This window comes from Papaver somniferum, chromosome 8 (assembly GCF_003573695.1).
Source record: "Papaver somniferum cultivar HN1 chromosome 8, ASM357369v1, whole genome shotgun sequence".
NCBI lineage: Eukaryota > Viridiplantae > Streptophyta > Magnoliopsida > Ranunculales > Papaveraceae > Papaver > Papaver somniferum.
This window is the reverse complement of record NC_039365.1, coordinates 5495256-5516427: the sequence shown is the minus strand read 5'-3', so window position 1 is coordinate 5516427 and position 21172 is coordinate 5495256.

The following is a 21172-nucleotide window of genomic DNA, read 5'->3' as shown; positions in this document are numbered from 1 at the left end:
ATACAAAGGTAATACATGCAAATGCAGAGTTGAATGTTCATGAACAAATTAGAAAAGAGACTAAAATACATGTGCTCGAGCAAGGTTGTACATACTATGGAGGAAAAAAGCTTGAGATGGATAAAACACTAAATATTATTCGATACACAAAGATTCACAGCTTCACTTAGTTGCAAGGTTGACTGGTTGAGGACTACCAACAATAGATTGTTTGTGTAGAGGTGAACGTTAGTGTACGTGCAAATAAAATTGTTGTTGATGATGTCCGGTTGTTCATTAATATGTCTTCGAAATTGATTGATGGTGCGAGTACTTTCAGTCATAAAAACATATTTATATCACAAAATTGGTCAAAAATTCCAAAATAAACAATTCCTGAAATAGATTTCTAGCTTTTAATATTGTTTATATAGCCAAAAATCAGAAATATACTGTTCAATTAGCCAATTTGGATATTTCACCCAAAATATTTTTTATTAATTAACCTGAACAGACAAATATGTCCCTATCTTCTTCAAATATTTACTGGGTTAGTAAAGGTTGGAAAAAAAACAGAGTACTCTACAATCTCAGTAAAAAACAGAGTAATCTCCTTTAACATGTACGAGATTTTCAGGGTAATTAGTAAAAAATATTCAACACAACAACTACCACAACAAAACCTACTCAGAGCTTTATCATTTTACACAACAACTACCACAACAGAACCTACTCAGAGCTTCTACGTACGCATAATTACAACCATTTCAGTTGACTATCGATTCCAAATGATGTCATCACCAGTCCACCTACTTCCACGATAAACACTACTTCATGAATAACAGCAACACCAACTTCTACTTGAACTCGATCTCAACAAAAAAGAAAATATGAAGTAACATAAAACAGAGTAATCTCAGCAAAAAAACAGAGTAATCTTAGCAATATAAAACAGAGTAACATAAAACATGTCAATCTCATAAAACTGGGTAATCTCACAAAACAGAGTAGTCTCATAAAACATAGCAATCTCAGCAAAAAACAGAGTAATCTCATAAAACAAAGTAACATAAAATAGGGTATGTGTATACTCCACACAACAATTGGAAAAAAAACAGAGTAATCTGCAATCTCAGCAAAAACAGAGTAATCTCCTTCAAAATCTAACAAGTGAAACAGTTACAGACAGGAAAATCAAGATTTTTCTCATACAAAATCTAGATATTTCTTCTAACAAGAAACAAATATTTATGCACATGTGAAAAGAATGACAACAATACCTGTAAAAGTGCTCTCAAAGACAAACTACACCTATCATTTGTATACTTATATATGTGTTTGGTAAAAGGTGGCATTTGATGTAGAACACCACAATCATTACAACCCCTGCTTTATTGAATCTACATTCTTGATATTTTTAGCTTTCTTGCCTATCATTTGGCATCTAAATTATAAGAATGTGAAGAGTATGCAGATAAGTGATTAACACAACAATCAGAAGTACCATTTTATTGAAAGAAAATCAATTCAGAGTAAAGAGTACACACATAATTAAACTGTAAGCTTTAACTTTTATTAAAACCATCACAAAAACACAAACCCAACATATGGAAGACGTAAATCAACATTAAGGTTTTATCATTTCACCTTAAAGAACTGAATTCCAGTTTCAGAGAATACCATAAGAACAAATATAAAGTTGATGATGCATACACTTCCAAAGTCGCTGCAGTTTTAAAATTTTGTTTTCATCCAAAGCAGGAGCAACAACTTGAAGCAGAAAATATCAAAAGCATAGAAAAAATATAACCCTTACCCTGAGGCTAAAGTGAGACTGAAAAAGTCAAAGGCTGAGTTCCAACTTTTGCAATGCATATCGAGCTAGTGGAGTAGTCGGGTTGGACTAAAACAAAAACAAACGTATTAGAAACTAAACCAGAAACACACTTCATGATTAAAATAATAACGATAAGGTAAACGTCTTTTACAACCTTAGTAATATCTTCTCCTCTTCTATTAAAAGTAATATCTTAAAAACGTTATATTACATTTTAAAACTAGATGAAATTGGTTTCATCCTGAGTATTTTGACAAAATTAAGTTATATGAATGAGTAAACTATATGAAACTGGTTTCATCTTGAGTATTTTGAAGAAAATACAATTATATATCAGTCTATAACTAGATGAAACCAGTTTCATCCTAGTATAACATGGATGAAAATAATTTCAGGTCGATCCAAAACAGAATGATATCGGTTTCATCCTAGTACAACATGGATAAAAAAAAAATTCAGGTCAATCCATAACTACAACTAGATGAAATTGGTTTCATCCTGAGTATTTTGACGAAATTAAGTTATATGAATGAGTAAACTATATGAAACTGTTTTCATCTTGAGTATTTTGACGAAAATACAATTATATATCAGTCTATAACTAGATGAACCAGTTTCATCCTAGTATAACATGGATGAAAATAATTTCAGGTCAATCCAAAACAGGATGACACTGGTTTCATCCTAGTATAACATGGATAAAAGCAATTTCAGGTCAATCCAGAACTATAACTAGATGAAATTGGTTTCATCCTGAGTATTTTGACGAAATTAAGTTATATCAATGAGTGATCTATATGAAACTAGTTTCATCCTGAGTATGTTGACGAAAATACAATTATATCACAGACTATAACTAGATGAAACCAGTTTCATCCTAATATAACATGGATGAAAATAATTTCAGGTCAATCCAAAACAGGATGATACTGGTTTCATCCTAGTATAACATGGATAAAAGCAATTTCAGGTCAATCTAGAACATATGAAACCAATTTCATGCTACTATCAAACATTGATGAAATCAATTTCAAAACAAACTAATTCGCTAATTTCATCATCACCATCATTTTTGAATGAACTTAATCATGGACACAACCACCACCATTACTGAATCAAGTTTTATTTCACAAGGACGGTATGGAAAGAACGCCTAGACTTGCTTCACTGTGGATCAAAAAGTTGACAAGGGAACTAACCAGGATGCTATGATTGTTAGGAAGAATTTCTCTTAACATGTATGTGAAAACAGAAGATAAAACAGAAAATCGAGAGAATTAAGGTAGTTACCAGTGAAATTGATGGAATAGAAAACCCTAATTTTGGTTTTAATGAATTTGAGAACTCTCCATTCAATTAGGGTTGCCGGTGTTTTGTGGTGGTGGCGATATCAATATTGACGATGATGTTGATGTTTGTGGTGGTGGGGGAAGGTGGTGGTGTTGGTTGTAGTTGTTGTAGATGATGATGGTGGTGGTTGTAGTTATTGTCGATGGTGGTGGTGGTAGATGTGGTTATAGTTGATGAAGGTGGTGGTGGAGAAAGAGAAGATCGAGAGCAGAAGAAGAAAGTTATGGAAACGGTGGAGATCGTGGAGAGGGAGATCAATATTATCTAGAGAGGGAGAAGAAAGGTAAGGGTAATTTAGTCTGTTCCCATTAAAAAGATGCTCTGTCCATATGACCCAGGCCGAATTTCTACCCATCCATTTGACCCAGAAAAAGTGTCATTTTGGCTATATAGCCCATTTTCTGTATTTATAACTGGAGGTGCTGTAGCAGCTCTGGTTACGCTGTTCGTTTCACTGATTACAGGTAACAAAGAGTACGTACGCCGAAGAGGCAATGCAAATTTTTTTACACCATCTTACTTGTTATTAACAACAGCATCACATTCACACATGGATCCTTCAGATGATTCACGGTAGGCACTTCCAAAATTGAGTATTGCAGATCAACGTCTAATTCAGTTACCCCATCTAGCTTCCACCTACTCCCATCAAGAAATATATCAATGTTTGATCGTTTCCTCTTCTTGTATCTTCATCCCATCCCAAAAATTCAGCTATAATAACAAACTGTGAACACCATTTTTCTAGCGTCACAATCAATCAATCAAAATGATATAGCAATATGAAAAATAAGAGGTAATTAGGAGATAACAAACAAGATATAAACATAAGAAAACATAAACACAAGTGATTTACGTGGTTCGGCTATGCCTACATCCACGGGGTAATGATAGTAACGATTTTATTACGTTTGGGTTTGATTACAGAGGTTATGAAGCCCCATTAGAGAGGGAATTCAGTGAAAGTGTTCAGTAACGAAGGTATATGAAGGTAAAACGAAATTAGGAGATCAACCCAACTATTATTCCCCTCTTCAGAGGTAGTGGATTTCTTACTCGTCCTTAGCTAACTAAAAATCTGTCCCCTTTTTCTTCCTTATCTTCTCCCTTTTTATAGAAAAAAGGGGTACTTCTTTATTACAAAAATGACATTCGCTTAGTTTCTAAACACTCTTGGAGTTGTTATAGTGTATTGCGCTGCTTTGTTATTATCTTGCTTCAGCTTCTAATCACCATACACGTGTCAAAGCATTTTATGGTGTATACAATTTGTCCTTTTTCTCGAGGGTTGTTGATGAAACAATCTTTGAGAAAAACACTTCCACCTGGTTCGTCATTGCATTGGTTGTTTCCTCCATTTGCTCTTGGTCGAGAGGCTTTTGCGCTCCTCGTGGAAGAACTAGGTGAAGAATATATCACGTCCTTGGTTTGATATATGTCAGTATCAAAGTAGATGAAGGTTCTTCAACCTATTCTTCACCGACTTGGATGATCTTCATCACCCAAGTCGATGGTATTTCATAGCGCCAATCGGGAAGCAACAACAGCTTGTTCATCATAGCATCAACAGCTTAGGGTACGTCTCCCACTAAGTAACATCTCTTCGACAATTGGTATGCATTAATGTAGAATGAGTCTATCGTTCATCCATGTGTCAGACTTTGGCTTAGCTACGCTTTGCATCATCTTCGTGCCTTGGAAAAATAAGAAAGAGATACCCAACATGACATGCCTTTTCTTGAGGGTTGTTGGTGGATGATGCTTGAGAAAAATAACTTATGCCTTGCGCTTTCATGCTTTTATCAGTGCTTCCTTCTTCTGACTTCTATGCTCTTTGCGGAGGAATTTCGGTGAAGAATATACTGCGTTGCAGTATATATACTTTCCTCTATTCTTCATCGAAATTCTGAAACGTCTCTGCAAACCAAGAGTTTAAATGTATTTTACCTTTTCTTTCTGACGCGTGATTTCTGGTACTTGGCTTGCCCCTTGTACACTTCGAGTTAAATGTACTTCGCAGCACTACTTTAACAACAACAACATTCAGTATCAGTGTTGTGTACAACAGCAGCGACTGGTTCATATTTTGGGTGTGTCACTGCGGCAATGGCGTCATATCAGCAATGGAAATTGTGAAGTTGTTCTCGTCTTTGGTATTGAGTGGGCGAAGATTGGGACAGAAGGCTCTTCAACCTTCAATCTTCTTTGTTCTCGTTGTTTCGTGATTGAACCAAGGAGCATGCTCTCGTCATTGTTGTGGAGTGCAGATGGGAATTTGTACTCTCTGTGGAGCCTTAAGTTGAGCGTGCCTCCCTTGCTAAAACCGTTAAATTTTTTAAGTAATAAGCATTATTGAATTAACGTAAAATGTTTTGAGCAATAACAAACTCATTTAATGCCTGTATGGTTGCTCTCGCCCTTGCATTGTGAAGATTTATGAATTCCTTGTGGTGATCACGATGAGTGTTCGAGACCATAGTGTCACGAAGGGATTACCTTGTGCTATGTTTGCGAACTGTCACCCGGTTGGCCAATTCCAGGCCAGGGGATTACCGAACGGTGGGAGTCTAAAGCATGATGGGTATCTCTTTCTGGTGGATGCCTCCCCCTGATCATACACTCATAGACACTTACAGGGGAGTCCGGAGAGATTGCACATAAGTGATTTCCCCATTATGGTGATATATGACCGGTGGTGCTTGCCTCGATTCTCAATTATATACGTCGGTATCCAAAAAGAGTGGTGGTGCTTGCCCCGGCTCTTTAGGATATGTGATATGCGAAATGAAGTTACGAGGTGTATGCATATGTATTATTTATGAAAATGTTTTCATGTGTATTTATAAAAGATATATTTATGCCATTTTCTGTGGTTAGAAATATTTTATAAATATATGCCTATGCATTTTAAAATGTATGCGAGTATTATCGAAACGTAAGGGATATAAATATTTTGCAAACTCTTTTAGCTGTGTGTTGTATGTATGCCCCTTTTGGTTTCGGAAGCTGGTTGAAGCTTGTGAAAGTAAAACTGATTGACCATATTTTTTACCGACTTGAGTGATCTTCATCACCCAAGTCGAAGAGCCTTTGTTCTCAACTTGCTAATGTGTTGCTCATTGATCAGCTTTATGTATCGCTGGTGGAGCTGGTATACTACATTGAGGTTTGAACTACACGCCGATTTTGAACTTCTTTCATCATCTTTATGAGACTCGGAGATGTGCCGCTTCGTACGCCCAGTTTAGTGTCTCCATGAGGCTCCTTCATCGAGCTAGTGCTGCATCTGACTTCAAAGCCTTTGGTTATCAACGTCCAGCTACTATGCTTCTTTATGGTAGAACTTTGAGATGCTGTGGAAGGTGGCTTCGTCAGTTATCTCTTGAGTACCAGAGTTGTGGGGTTTATGAATCCCACCCTTATGATCGGACTTTGCATCGTCGTCGGTTTTTGTATCTTCCTTATCGAATCTTGGTTCACCTCCGTAGGGTCTGAGTCATCGTCCGGGTTTGGTTCTTCGTTGAAAGATTCCTCTTCATCGTGATACTTGTACCTCATGTAGTTTTAACATCGGGTATCCGCATCATGGTACTAGGAGTCTGGAGCTATCATAGTTGTCGTCGGGTTTAAGCTACGATCCGGGTAAACCGAGATTCAGGTGTATTACGTCCGTCTTGACACCCTCGTTGCGGGATTTAACATATTCACGATTGCAATCGTTGCAATATTTTGTTGGAATATGTGGCGCGATGTAAACCACATATGTATATCTAGGATAGTCTCACATGGAATAAGAGGAAGTACATGTGGTGCCTAATAAGCTTGGGCATCTCCTTACATAGCACCGAGGCCTTTTAGATTAAAATCCCACACCTGGTGCAACAGGTGGTTAAGTGGGGACAGTATCGATGCTATGTGGTCGGGCTCAGAAGTAGGGTCTAGCGGTCCGTGAAGATCCTAACAACTGGTATCAGAGCCTATGGTTGGGACTACTGTCCGAACGGAAAAGTGGTTGTGGATGTCACCAGGTACGGCGCAGGTGGAGTCAGACTCAAGGTGGAGCAGGCAAGGCCCAAGGTAAAACTGGCGCTCAAGGTGGAGTTAATGTCGCACCTCATTAACTCAGGTGGAGCAGGGTTCTGTGGTGGGCAAGGTTGTGCTCAAGGTGGAGTTAGTGCTAGCCTTCCCATTAACTCAAGGTGGAGTAGGATTCCAGGGCGCGTAGTGACAATAATCATGTTCGATGGGTAAGATATACGGACGATGATCATATGGTCGAGTATGATTGAATTGGTGAGGTGGTTTAATCTCGCCAAAGTGGAGATTGTTGAAATATGTGGCAAGATGTAAACCACGTATGTATAGCTAGGATAGTCCCACATGGAATGAGAGGAAGTACATGTGTTGCCTAATAAGTTTGGGCATCTCCTTACATAGCACCGAGTAGGGGTGTAAATTTTGCCCGGCAGCCCGAGACCCAGTACCGTCTGCCCTGTCCCATGACAGCCCATGGGTAACCGTGGCCCTTTACGGGCTGGCCCGACCTAGCCCATTTAAATAAGAGGGCATGCACAGGCCACAATTCAAATTTTCTTGCCCGGCCCAATACCCTCCCTATTATCCCGTCAATGCTACCCGCCAATGTTATCCATTTACCTAACCTAAGTGACTGTTCCAATTTTGTTTTATCCTAGAATATACAAGGTACATATACTTAATACAGTCAACCCTTATAGTTTTCATATGTATTTCTTAACTTTAATTCCATAGGAGTCTAATTTTGTTAACCATATAGAGAAAATATTGAGCAAAATCTAAGGCACTTTCCTTTTCTGATGATTCAATTCAGGAAAAATTATAGGATGTTTGGTTTATCTTATTCCCATCTCAATTCTCGTATTTGATTATTAATTTTAAGTAAAACTTGTGTATTATTACTACTTTCTTTTTATTTTTAACAATATATATGTATAATATATATTTGTTTGTAATATTCAAGGCCCTCCCGGCCCTACCCTCCCGAGCCCAAATTACAAAACAGGTTTGGGTAGGCCATGGGTACTTACTGTAGATAAATAACCCTGCCCGCCCGGCCCTTTTAATTTCATGGATAAGAGATGTTCCGGCCCGCCCTATACCGTCCAATTTAATAAATAGGCCGGGCTACCCGGCCCGGCCCAATTTACACCCCTAGCACCGAGGCCTTTTAGATTAAAATCCCACACCTCCTGTAACAGGTGGTTAAGTGGGGACAACATCGGTACTATGTGGTCGGGCTCAAAAGTAGGGTCCGGCAGTCCGTGAAAATCCTACCAGATTTGACATTTTCATCATCGTCATGGGACTTGCATTATCGTCACTTTGGGTACCCTATCCTTCCTTGTCATGTTTGTACTGTTAATTTGCATTTGAGCTCCTGCGGTGGGGGGACTATCTTCGGGTTGATTTTGTCATCATCGGAGTGGAGGGTCTATCCAAACAGCACCATCGTCTGAGCTTATGCGTGTCTTAGGAGTTGTTGAGCTTGAGCACCGTCTCTGGACGTCATCTTTGCCATGCATCTCTGAATTTGAGCTGCTGCTGGTCCTTTTTGGTGCTGATCATTGGAGCACCGTCACTTGAGCATTCCACCAAATGAAGTCGTCTTTGAAGTAGTTTCTGACAGAGAACACCATTCTACAGCAATGACTATGAGCTTTGGGTATCGTACGGGACAACTGGTTGATATCCTGCTCCTCGATCTCCTTTCTTGAACTTGGGTTTGGATTATGTAGCAGCATTATCGTGTTGTATTCTAGACCATCATCATTGGAGTTGCATCATCGTACTGGAGGCTCGTGGTTATCTTTGGCTGGGAGGATGAAAGCTTTATCTTCGGAATGGAAGGTCAGAGCCGTCGTCGCCGTTATCAGATTTGATCTATGTCAGACCGACTGTGCTTCGGGTAATTTTGGTTATCGGAATTCGCATCGGCATATGGCTTTACGCCTTTGGACTTTCGCACACGTCTTCGTACTGTTAACACAACGTCACGAAACTTTGGCTCATCGTAGCAAAAGATTGTATATCATCGTCGGCCGACTTTATACCTTCGTTTGTTATGAAGCAGTGACATAGATCTTCGTAAGAGATGTTTCAGCAGCCTTGTCGTGTTATACTCTTCGTTTCTTGGATGCAAAGAGTACATGTTGGGCTTTCACTATTAAGGTACCTTGAATTGAGTTGTTGATTGTTTCATAGCATCGTCCCTGCTATGAATCCTACTTGGGAGATCATTCATTAATTTGAGCTGCGATTTTTCTTCACGTCATTTACTGGAGTTGCATCATCGGAAAGAGAATCGGATCTGCATCATCAGGCTGGGAAGCGGAGCTGCTTCTTCATCGTTGTATTTTGCTTTGTTGTCACAAAACTTCACCTCTTCGCTATTGAACATTGGTTCATCTTTACCAGACTTCACACTATCATGATATTTGTACATCGCGTAGAAGGTAGGTCAACCCATCGTCCTCGACGTCAGACCTGGCATCTTCATGCCATCGTCGATATCAGACTTCGGTTAAACCTTGGCTTTTAGCTGTATTCCAACAATAGCTGTTAATTGAGCTTGAGCTAAACTTTTTTGGTTGCCTCCACTGGCATTTTAGCTTGGTCATCCGACTGGGATCCGGACTGCAACGCTGGATTTGGGGAGTTATCATCGAACTGGGTTGATCTTCGTCAGAGGTATTATTGGGATGGGGCTTGCCTCTTCGTCGTCGGGCTTTACAACAACCCTGGAATGAATCGGTGCTATCATTGCTTGGAGGATCATTAATACCGTCGTTGGATTTGGTTCATTGTCAATGCTGATCGTCTTAGCTTGACTTTGGCTCCTTAAGAGTACCTTAACTGTCTTCTGCATCGCAGGAACCATGAATTGTTTCACGGACTTTGGTTAATTGCTGTTTGTGTTGCTCCAGCCGGGTCGTATTCGCATCGATGGTGCTGAAAGTTAATTTTTGCCCCTTGATTGTGGATTAGTTCTTCGGTTCCTTGTTGCGATGGGAGTATTCTTCCTTGCTAGCTTGTCTCCTGAATATAGCATTTCCACATCAACGATGAGATACTCGATAGCATGCCTCAGCAACAGGGATGCTCCACGTCGCAGATATATAGCCTTTGTCATTGCCGTTGGCATGTTTCGTAGCCTTTGAAGAGCCTCCGTTGCTACTGACTGAGCTACTCCTCATCATCTAGCAGGCGCATATCTACTTCTTTGATCCCTACTGGGTTCTCCCTGATGGATCCTATGGACGTTACATAGTATCGATACTGTCTCCACTTATTAGTCTCCACCTAGAACTCCGCATATCCCATGTGGGACTAATCTCATGATCACCGTTATGAAACATCTTGAGGTACACCTTGCTCTTTCATGTCCACAACTCCACATTGATTGGCACCACTTAGGTGTACTGCATGCCAAGCATGCCAACTCAATCTACCGTACACGATCGTCATCCATATACTACCGTCGAACCTGGTTACAATCAATATACGCCCTTGAGCCTTGGCCGCCACTTCGAGCTTGCTCCACCTGAGTTAGAGAGGGAGAAGATCTAACTCCACCATGAGCCCTAGCTTCGGCTTGCCATAACCATTCGATCTCTTAGTAGCCCTAGCTCTGATACCATTTGATGGATCCTTCGGACGTTAAATAGTAACGATAACTCCACCATGAGCCCTAGCTTCGGCTTGCCATAAACATTCGATCTCTTAGTAGTCCTAGCTTTGATACCATTTGATGGATCCTTCGGACGTTAAATAGTAAGGATACTGTCCCCATTTTAACCACTTTTGGCCAGACAGGTGTCAGATTTTAATCGAAAAGGCCTCGATACTATGTAGGGAGATTTCACACCTTATTAGTCTCAACTTAGAACTGCGCATATCCTATGTGGGACTAATCTCATGGGCTTGGGTCGAGCCAAATCCCGGACACTCCTTATCGTTGGTATGGCTTGTAGAGTTGTTATCTCAATGTCCTCCAAACAGCACCGTCGTTCCAGATAACGCCTGTCTTAAGATTTGCTGACGTAAGTTCCTTACATCTTCTTCGTCCAGCTTTGATTCGTCGTCTGGTTTACGTTGTTCAAAAGAGTTTGCATCGTCATTTGGTTTTGATGTCATCGCCATTGGGCACAGATCATCCAGTTGCTTGTGCGCCAACTCTATCTTCAGAGTCGAGCTTAGGCTCATCGTCTTCTTCGTCGTCAAGAATAGATAATCGTCTTTGTACTTTGGATCGTCGTGGAAATCTTTAGCTCTTCGTCCTCATCAGGATTGAACCATCTTCCTTGGGCTTTGCTTCGGGATTGTTTGATCATCGGTTCTAGACTTTGGTTCGTCGGTGGTTATGAAATGGCGGCTTTACAGCATTATTGGACTCGAGTCGTGAAGCTGCAGATTTTTGGTTGCACCATATGGCTCGGAATGGTCGTGAATGCTTCAGCAGTTAGAGATTGCATCCTTGTTAGAATTGCATCTTGGCGATCGGGTTTTGTACTATCATTTTTGGCGGTTTTGCACCTTCTTTTCCACGCTTTGCATCTTCGTATCAGAGTTAGGGATCGAAATTGCACTTTGGCTTATCGTCTTTTGAATTCGTCTCAAAGGTTGAGCATCGGTATCGAACTTTGGTTCACCTGCTTCAGAATTTGAATCATTATAGCAAGGCTTTGCCTTATCATCGTTTTAAGGCTTGACATCATCGTCACAGGTCCTCGTGTATCTTTTGCAGTGATGTAGGTCCAATCTCCAATTTGAACTGCTGCTCTCTCCACGAATTGAGTTGTTTAAGCTGGTCTGGATTTGCTGGGTCTTTCGTTTGAACTGTGGGAGCGATGACTGAAGCTACACCGAAGAATTTTATTATCATTGCATCGCCGTAGATGTCATGCCATTGGTCGCAGACCTGCGAAAAGATGAATAGAAAAACTTGCAGTTGGACGAATTATTGTCTGAGGCGATGATTTTGTTCTTTCAGCTTCGTATTTCCACCAGTGCAACATCGGGCTGGCCAGGACGCTTATCATCGAAACAGAGCAACATTATCGTACTTAGATTCTAACGGCAACAGCATCGGGTTGAGAATCAGAGTTGTATCATCATTGTTGGCTTTGGGTTGTCCTTTGGCTCATTGACTTTAGTTCCTCTTCATCATCGGGGTTGGACCATCCTTGCTGAGGTTGAAGAGCCTTCGTGATACTTTGGTAATTTACACCATCGTCGCAGGCATTGCCTCACCGCAGCTGCATCACTGTACATCGGGTAGCTCATTGTTCTTCTTGGTTTGGTCGGTTATTAGAACTACTCCATCGTCGCCAGGCTTATCTTCATAAGCACAAGGACCGGACCTATCATCAGAGCCTTGGATCCAAGCATTATCTTCTTAGCTCATTCGTTGGGATGCTGGTTCAAAGTACACACTAGAACAAAGGTTAATCAAAGGCCTACTTTTAACTTTATTGACTCATAAAAATTAGGAAGTAGGATAAGAAAGTACTTTTTAACAAGATAAAATAAAGAAGATAAAGTAATTTGACTTTTATAGTGACAAAGTAGATAAGATAAAGACATAAAATAGGAAGGAGATAAAGTAGTTTGACTTTTATACTGACAAAGTAGATAAGATAAAGACATAAAATAGGAAGGATAAAGTCATAAAGTAAGAAAGATATAGACATAAAATAATGAACTGTCATCTGACATTTGACACACTTTTTTTTCAAACAACAATAATCATCGAGTCACCTTTACATCAAAACGAAGGAAAATCGGAGACAATAATCATTGAGTCATTTTTTCGAACAACACAAAAGACAAGGTTATAAGGACCCATTTTAGAAAACTTCACCGAAGATTCGAAAATTATGGTATCAGAATGATGATAGAAGCCAGTACAAGGCTAAAATTAAGTTAGAAAACGAAAACGAAAACTTCATAGCATTTTAATTAATTTTCCAGCCAGTAATTACAAACAAGCCTTTGTCTTAAATACTAAGTCTAATCTTAAAAGAGATTTGAAGAAAGTAAATAATCATGGAACCACAAGGGTCTTGCAAAATGAAATATGTTGGGATGGGAATCAACAAAAATATTAAGAAGCACTTTCAATGATTCACTAAACCATTTATACCATTCAAAATTTATCAGTAGCTCAAAATGGAGGAGCTAACACAGATACAAATCAAAATATGAGATCGACGTGGCATAAAGGTACACACTTCACAGTAGCAAGGAAAAAGGGGTTTTCTTCTTCTAAACAAAACTTGCAAGAACTTATTAAAAGCTTAACAAATTATATTTGAGATATGGGTATAATAAATTCATTAAACAGAAAACAAGTTCAAAAGATTGATTCACTGGATCATCGTGAACAGTGACTTAAAAATCAGTAAAATTGAAAACTGATTTCAGAAACTTAACAAAAAGTTTGAAAAATTATAAAATGGAGGTAGAATAAATTCTTTACACAGTCCCTGTTTATAGCGCCAAATTGTGAACACCATTTTCCTAGCGTCACAATCAATCGATCAAAATGATATAGAAATATGAAAAATAAGAGGTAATTAGGAGATAACAAACAAGATATAAACATAAGAAGACATAAACACAAGTGATTTACGTGGTTCGGCTATGTCTACATCCACAGGGTAATGATAGTAACTATTTTATTAAATTTGGGTTTGATTACAGAGGTTATGAAGCCCCATTAGAGAGGAAATTCAGTGAAATTGTTCAGTAACGAAGGTAAAACGAAGGTAAGAAATCAACCCAGCTATTATTCCTCTCTTCAGAGGTAGTGGATTTCTTCCTCCTCTTTAGCTAACTAAAAATTTATCCCCTTTTTCTTCCCTATCTTCTCCCTTTTTATAGGAAAAAGGGGTACTTCTTTGTTACAAAAATGACATTAGCTTAGTTTCTAGGCACTCTTGGAGTTGTTATAGTGTATTACGTTGCTTTGGAGATGACTCAAGGCAACTCGACGTGCAACTTGCAGTGCAGGAGAAATCCGACATAACTCCAACCGCAGCTCAACCTTGCAAGCCTGTGGATGTTGGAATATATTCAGCAACCGAAGAATAGGAGAAAGCAAACCCGTTAACGATGATACAGATGAAGTCTTAACTACCATTGACGCCGCAATCAAGTCTCAAGTGGATTCTTCATTTTCTTTTCTTTACAGGTTTACAAATGAAGTAGTGTTAGATTTTATGAATATTAAGTTCTGCCGTTCTCATTCATTCACCTTGAATATTAATACAAGACCCCAAAACCCTAGTAAAGTTTAAACCTACATTATTGGACTTAATCTAAAGACCCACATTATTGGACTTAATCTAAAGACTTACCCTTACGGTCTCAATATCCCAGACCATATTCATGGGTCTTAATACCCTCCCTCAAGACGGAGCATGGAGGTCACACATGCCCATCTTGGACATAAGAAACTGAAATTGAGCTTTCCCTAAAGATTTAGTAAAAATATCCGCCAATTGCACTGTTGTAGGAGTATACGAAGGCGTGATAATCTTCTGTATTATAGCATCTCTAACCAGATGACAGTCAACTTCAATATGCTTCGTTCGCTCATGAAAAACTGGATTCTGAGCAATATATAAAGCCGACTGACTATCACATAGAAGGCGCATTCCATGTGTATGATGAACTCCCAAATCACGCAGTAATTGTTTCAACCATTTTAATTCACACGTAGCTGCCGCCATAGAACGATATTCCGCTTCAGCCGATGAACGAGAAACAATATGTTGCTTTTTAGTTTTCCATGACACCGGTGAATCTCCAAGAAGAACAAACCATCCAGTCAATGAGCGTCTAGTTAAGGGATAACTCGCCCAATATGAGTCACACCATCCTTTTAAATTAAGACCACTATCAGAGCGCAACAGAATTCCCTGTCCAGATTCTTCTTCAAATATCGAACCACACGAAGAGCTGCTTCCCAATGTGCTAGTCTTGGCCGTTGCATAAATTGAGACAAAATATGCACGTAATATGCCAGGTCCGGTCTAGTCACGGACAAGTAAATCAAACGACCAACTAGTCTTCTATACTTCTCCACATTTGTAAACCAATCTCCTTTGTCCAAAGAAAGACGATGATTTGTTTCCATTGGAAATTCTACAGGTTTTGCACCTAATAAACATGTTTCCATGATGATATCTAAGGCATATTTTCTCTGACATATATAGAAACCTTGTTTACTCCGAGCCACCTCCAAACCCAGAAAATACTTCAGTTTTCCCAAATCTTTCATCTTGAAACATTGTCCCAAGTATATTTTGAACTGATGAAGCGCAACCAAATCATTGTCCGCAACAATCAAATCATCAACATAGACCAAAACATTAAGCTGCATCTTTCCCTTGGTCATAGTAAAAAGAGAATAATCCGAATACGACTGTCGAAAACCATAACTCTTCAAAGCCGCGGACAATTTTGCAAACCAACACCGAGGAGCCTGTTTTAAACCATATAAAGATTTCTTCATCCTACACACCATATTAGACTTATCTTTAGCAAATACGGGTGGTATCTTCGTATACACTTCTTCCTCCAAATCTCCATGAAGAAATGCGTTATGCACATCCATCTGATGCACTTCGCAGTTCTTAATCGCTGCAACAGCTAGAAAAGTCCGTACTGTCGTCATTTTCGCCACTGGTGCAAATATCTCATTGTCATCCAACCCTTCAACTTGATGATTCCCAAAAATAACCAGTCTAGATTTGAGTCGCACCAACTGTCCCTTCTCATCATACTTTTCTGTACAAATCCATTTACTGCCGAGTGCCTTCTTTCCCGGCGGTAATTCTTCTAATTCCCATGTTCCTTGTTCTTCCAAGGCTCGTATTTCTTCTTCCATTGCTTCGCGCCATCCTGGATGCTTCATAGCTTCTTTGAAGCTTGCAGGTGCAGACCCAGCAGTAATTGCTGCAAGAAATTTTCTATGAACTGCAGAAAATCTATCACAACTAACGTAATATGTCAAAGGATACGGCGTACCTGAGGATGAAGATTGTGGAGAGTGAGTACAGGATGGACTATTTTCTCGTACGGTGTGCGTCACAAAACCTTTGAGTCGACTAGACGGAATCTTCTGTCGCTTTCCTTTACCCATCTCACCCAAATTAGCTTCATGCACCTCTTCATTTGAGACCACACGGTTCTCATTAATATCTTCAGGGTTCTCAGTAATGTCTTCTGGGTTCTCAGTAATATATTCTGGGTTCTCAGTAATGTCTCCTGGGTTCTCAGTAATATATTCTGGGTTCTCAGTAATGTATTATGGGTTCTCATTAATGTCTTATGGGTTCTCGGTAATGTATTATGGGTTCTCAGTAATGTATTCTGGGTTCTCAGTAATGTCTTCCGGATTCTCAGTAACTATTTCAGCCTCTCTCTGCACCATTTCTTCTACTCCTCTTTCTTCGTCATCACTCCAACACACATCATTCTTATCCCGAACTATCTCAGTTGGCTTATCAAGTACCCTGGATATGTAAGGAAACTGATGTTCATAAAACTCTACATCTCTTGAAACCAGAAATTGTCTTTTATCTAAATCATATACTTTCCACGCCTTTTTCCCAAAAGGATAACCAAGAAACACACATCTCCTACCTCGACTTGCGAACTTATCCCCTTTACTACTTTGATCATGCACATAACACAAGCAACCACACACTCTCAATTGATTGTATGGGGCCGGTTTCCCAAATAAAACTTCATATGGAGTTTTGTTGTTTAGAATAGCTGTAGGAGTACGATTAATCAAATACGCAGTCGTTAATGCACATTCTCTCCAAAAACGGAGCGGTAAATTTGCTTGGAATCTTAAAGCTCTTGCCACATTCATTATGTGTTGATGTTTTCTCTCAAATCTTCCATTCTGTTGAGGTGTTCCTACACATGACGTATCAAAAACTATCCCATTAGTCTTAAAATATCCACGCAACGCATGAAATTCAGTTCCATTATCACTTCTAACAATTTTGATTTCTTTACCAAATTGACGTTTCACAAGAGCAATAAAGTTAAGAAATATTGTTTCAACCTCAGTTTTGCTTTGAATTAAATAGATCCACACACCTCTTGAAAAATCATCTACTATTGTCATAAAATATTGAGCTCCAGAAGACGAATGCATCTTATAAGGGCCCCATAAATCTATATGAACCAAATCAAAACTACAACTGGATTTACTCAAACTACTAGCAAAGCTAATTCTACGATGTTGAAACAAATATCACAAGCATCATTATTCTTCTTCAATAATCTACCCACACCTGGTAAATGTTGTAACACTTTCTCTGATGGATGTCCCAATCGTCGATGCCACAGCTCATACGTATCATTACTAACCGCAAGCACTTTAACTGGAGGAACACCACAGAAATATATAGTTCACCTCGTCGCTCACCCACTCCAATCACCTTCCTCGTCAACCGGTCCTGTATAAGACATAAATTGTTAGTACATTGGACATTGCATACTACCTCATCAATGAGCTGTGTAACTGAAATTAAGTTACAAGTTATCTGTGGCACATAAAGCACATTGTCCAATCTCAAACCACCAGGAAGAACAACAGTTCCTATTTTCTCAGACTGGGCATGTTTTCCGTCTGGCAGTCCCACAGAGCATGCTCTAATATCTTACACATTTATCATATCATCTCTTTTACACGTGAAATGATTTGTAGCTTCTGTATCTATAATCCAGGATGTTTGATTTGTCTTACCTTGTAGCTGGGAACTGAATTTTCTTGAATTTAAATATTCAAGCACCTTGTGGACCTGACTTGCAGTCACGCCCGTTAATCCTGATCGATCTACTGAAGAACCAGCGCCAGAATGAGTTGCCGCTGCTGCTGAGATGTTCAAATTATGCGCACGTACATTGCCCTGTCCTCTACCTCCTCTGGTTCTCTACAACTTTTCCTCTTTTTGATGATTCTGTATCATCCGCCATGTTTACTGGATTAGGGTTCTCGGGTTCTTGTTAATCAACTCTGGCTCTTGATGCCATGTTAGATTTTATGAATATTAAGTTCTGCCTTTCTCATTCATTCACAGTGAATATTAATACAAGACCCCAAAACCCTAATAGAGTTTAAACCTACATTATTGGACTTAATCTAAAAACCCACATTATTGGACTTAATCTAAAGACTTACCCTCACGGTCTCAATATCCCATACCATATTCATGGGTCTTAATAAGTAGTCTCACTACCAAGAACAAGAAAGTATACTCTAATGACAAAGGAACGTGCTAATAACCAAAGGAGCTGCAGGAAGGAGCTTAATCAACCTCAACTGTTGCTGCTATGTACCTGCGGCTTGCCAACTTCATTGTCAACGACGCTGCAACGCCACAATGCAACCGCAGCGTAGCCTGGCATAATGGTGCTGCAATCTGACATATTACCGCAACGTGGCCTGGTTCAATGTTTCGGCCCCCATGCTGCTATTACCCCAACGTGCCTGAAGCTGTAACACAGTGCTCATTAAAGCTCGTTGCCTGCTACCTCGCTGTCAATGCTGCAGTCAAGTTGCTTCCACTAAAGTTATGGACGTAGTTATTATTATCCGACGGAATCGTCAACCTTTGTTGCTACTAGCTAAAGAGCGTTCGTCGGTCAAGAGCGTTCGTTGGAAATTAGCCGTCGATGCTGATACACGAAGTGGAGTTACGAAGAACAACTGATGCTGCTACCCTCCACGCTGCGAGAAGGGGGCATCATCGTGCACCTTCCAACTACTACCGAAGACGATGAAGCATGTAAATTAAAGTCGTCATAGCATGCCGTAGCTGTGTACCTGTCATCGTTGCTGCTACCACCTGATACTGCCAGTAAGTTTGCAGAAACGAAGCTACGACGAGAAACTCATCTTCAATAACGGAGCACGCGTGGGGCAGGCACACAACAAAGAGCGGGAGAGCATACAACGAGAAAAGGGTGACATCTAAAGCTTCTGTACACATGATAACGCGGATTGCAAACCAACCATTGCCGCTATTGACTCTGCACCGGTGGATGTTGCCAACTAATGCCGTTGTAAATGGGGCATACTGTTACCTGATGCTATGTCAAGCTGCTACACTGACAACGAAGGTTGTCCGTTAGTCCATTAACATAGATTTATCAGCAACTGCGGCCATGAAGTACTCTCAACCAGATGGATACAAAGATACATGAACCAAACCATACCTGGTGACTCGAGCATACCACTGGAAATCTTTGATTCGAGCGGGTAAGTATCAATATCTTTTATTCGCAGGGACGTTTCACATTTTAGATGAAGAATAGGGGCAAGTATTAACTTCCCGCCCTAAGTAAATTTTTTCTGAAGTGTGAGCTCGAAGTAATTTTTGAATTGATCATCGGACCTTCCAAAGTGCATGTTACTTATAATACAGTGGATTCCTTCATCGGAAGCTGTCATGCGGCTTCGGTCCAGCACTCCAACGGTGTATCTTCGGTCCACTGCCAAGATAAAAGATCAAAGGCAGCACCTGATCACATGCAACACCGTTTTTACCCGAAGACAAAGATGATTACTGTAAAGCCCGATGACGAAGATTCAAGTAACCCGATGATACAATCACCATGCAATCCGATGACATAGCCGTAGTCCGATCATGCAGATGTACGAAGCACTCCCGATCATCATTCCAGTGATAGCTTCTGATCATCCACCACGAAGATACAAAGGTCTGTGACGATGATACTTTTGGCATGCATAAAGCTGCGAAGGAGCACAAGACAACCCATGAAGGCTCACCGTTACTATTGGGGCATACACTTTATGATAGACGCATGAAGAGGGCTGTGAAGGACTACCTACACCGCTGGATACCTAAGTTCGGATGATCATCTTATATATCTTCCAGTCGTTACAGACCTGTCAATGCTGCTGCTACAAACACGATACTAAGGAGCTACCACGATCCTGCAACCCAGTTGGTGCGAATTTCCGGACATAGCTGTTACCATCCATTAGAATTATCCACCGATGTTGCAGCATAATTGAGGACCGACGTAAAGCTCACCCACAATCTGAAGCATATACCAAGCAATCTTAAACAACCAATAAAAGTTGATTTGCCGATGATGATACAAACAAAGTCTTAACTGCTTGCAACAAGCGAGTCATGTTACGACGTACATAAAGCTACAACGCTGATATTGCAGACTTCTTTCAACATGGGAAACCCACAACCAAATATGAAAAGACAACATTCGGATGAAAAGGACACGGTAATATAAATTTTCTTGTTCACAGGTATGCTTCGGAATTTCGATGAAGAATAGGGACAAGTATTAATACTTCGATGTATTATATTCTTCACCGAAATTCCTCCATAAAGAACGCAAAAGCCGCATGGATGCACAGGTTAATCACGAAAGAGCAAGGAAGAAATGATTTTTCTCAAGGATCGTTCACTAACAACCCTCGAGAAAAGGGGTAAATTGTATACACCAAAAAGTACCTTAACACGTGGACGGCGATTATGAGTTGAACCTGAATACAAGCATACAACGACATACACTGAATCGGTTCTGAGTTAGCTTAGAATCTAAGCAGATGTCATTTTAGTAATAAACAAGTATCCCTTTTCCCTATAAAGGAGGAAGATGAGGAAGAGAAAGAGGGGGACTTGGCTTTGGTCGACTAGGGAGGAGGGAGAGACCACTACCTCTGAAGAGAGGAGTAATAGTTGGGTTATCTCTCACTACCTTCGTTCCTAGAAGACCTTCGGTCACTCAATACCCATACTTTCACAATACATTTTCAGAGCTTCATTCTCTCTAATGGAGTTCCTTGTAACACCAATGAATAATAATACCTATCTTTCTTTTACCCATGAATGTAGACACTCCGTTGTCGAACCACGTTAATTCTCCTGTGTTAATGTCTTCTTAGTTTCCCGC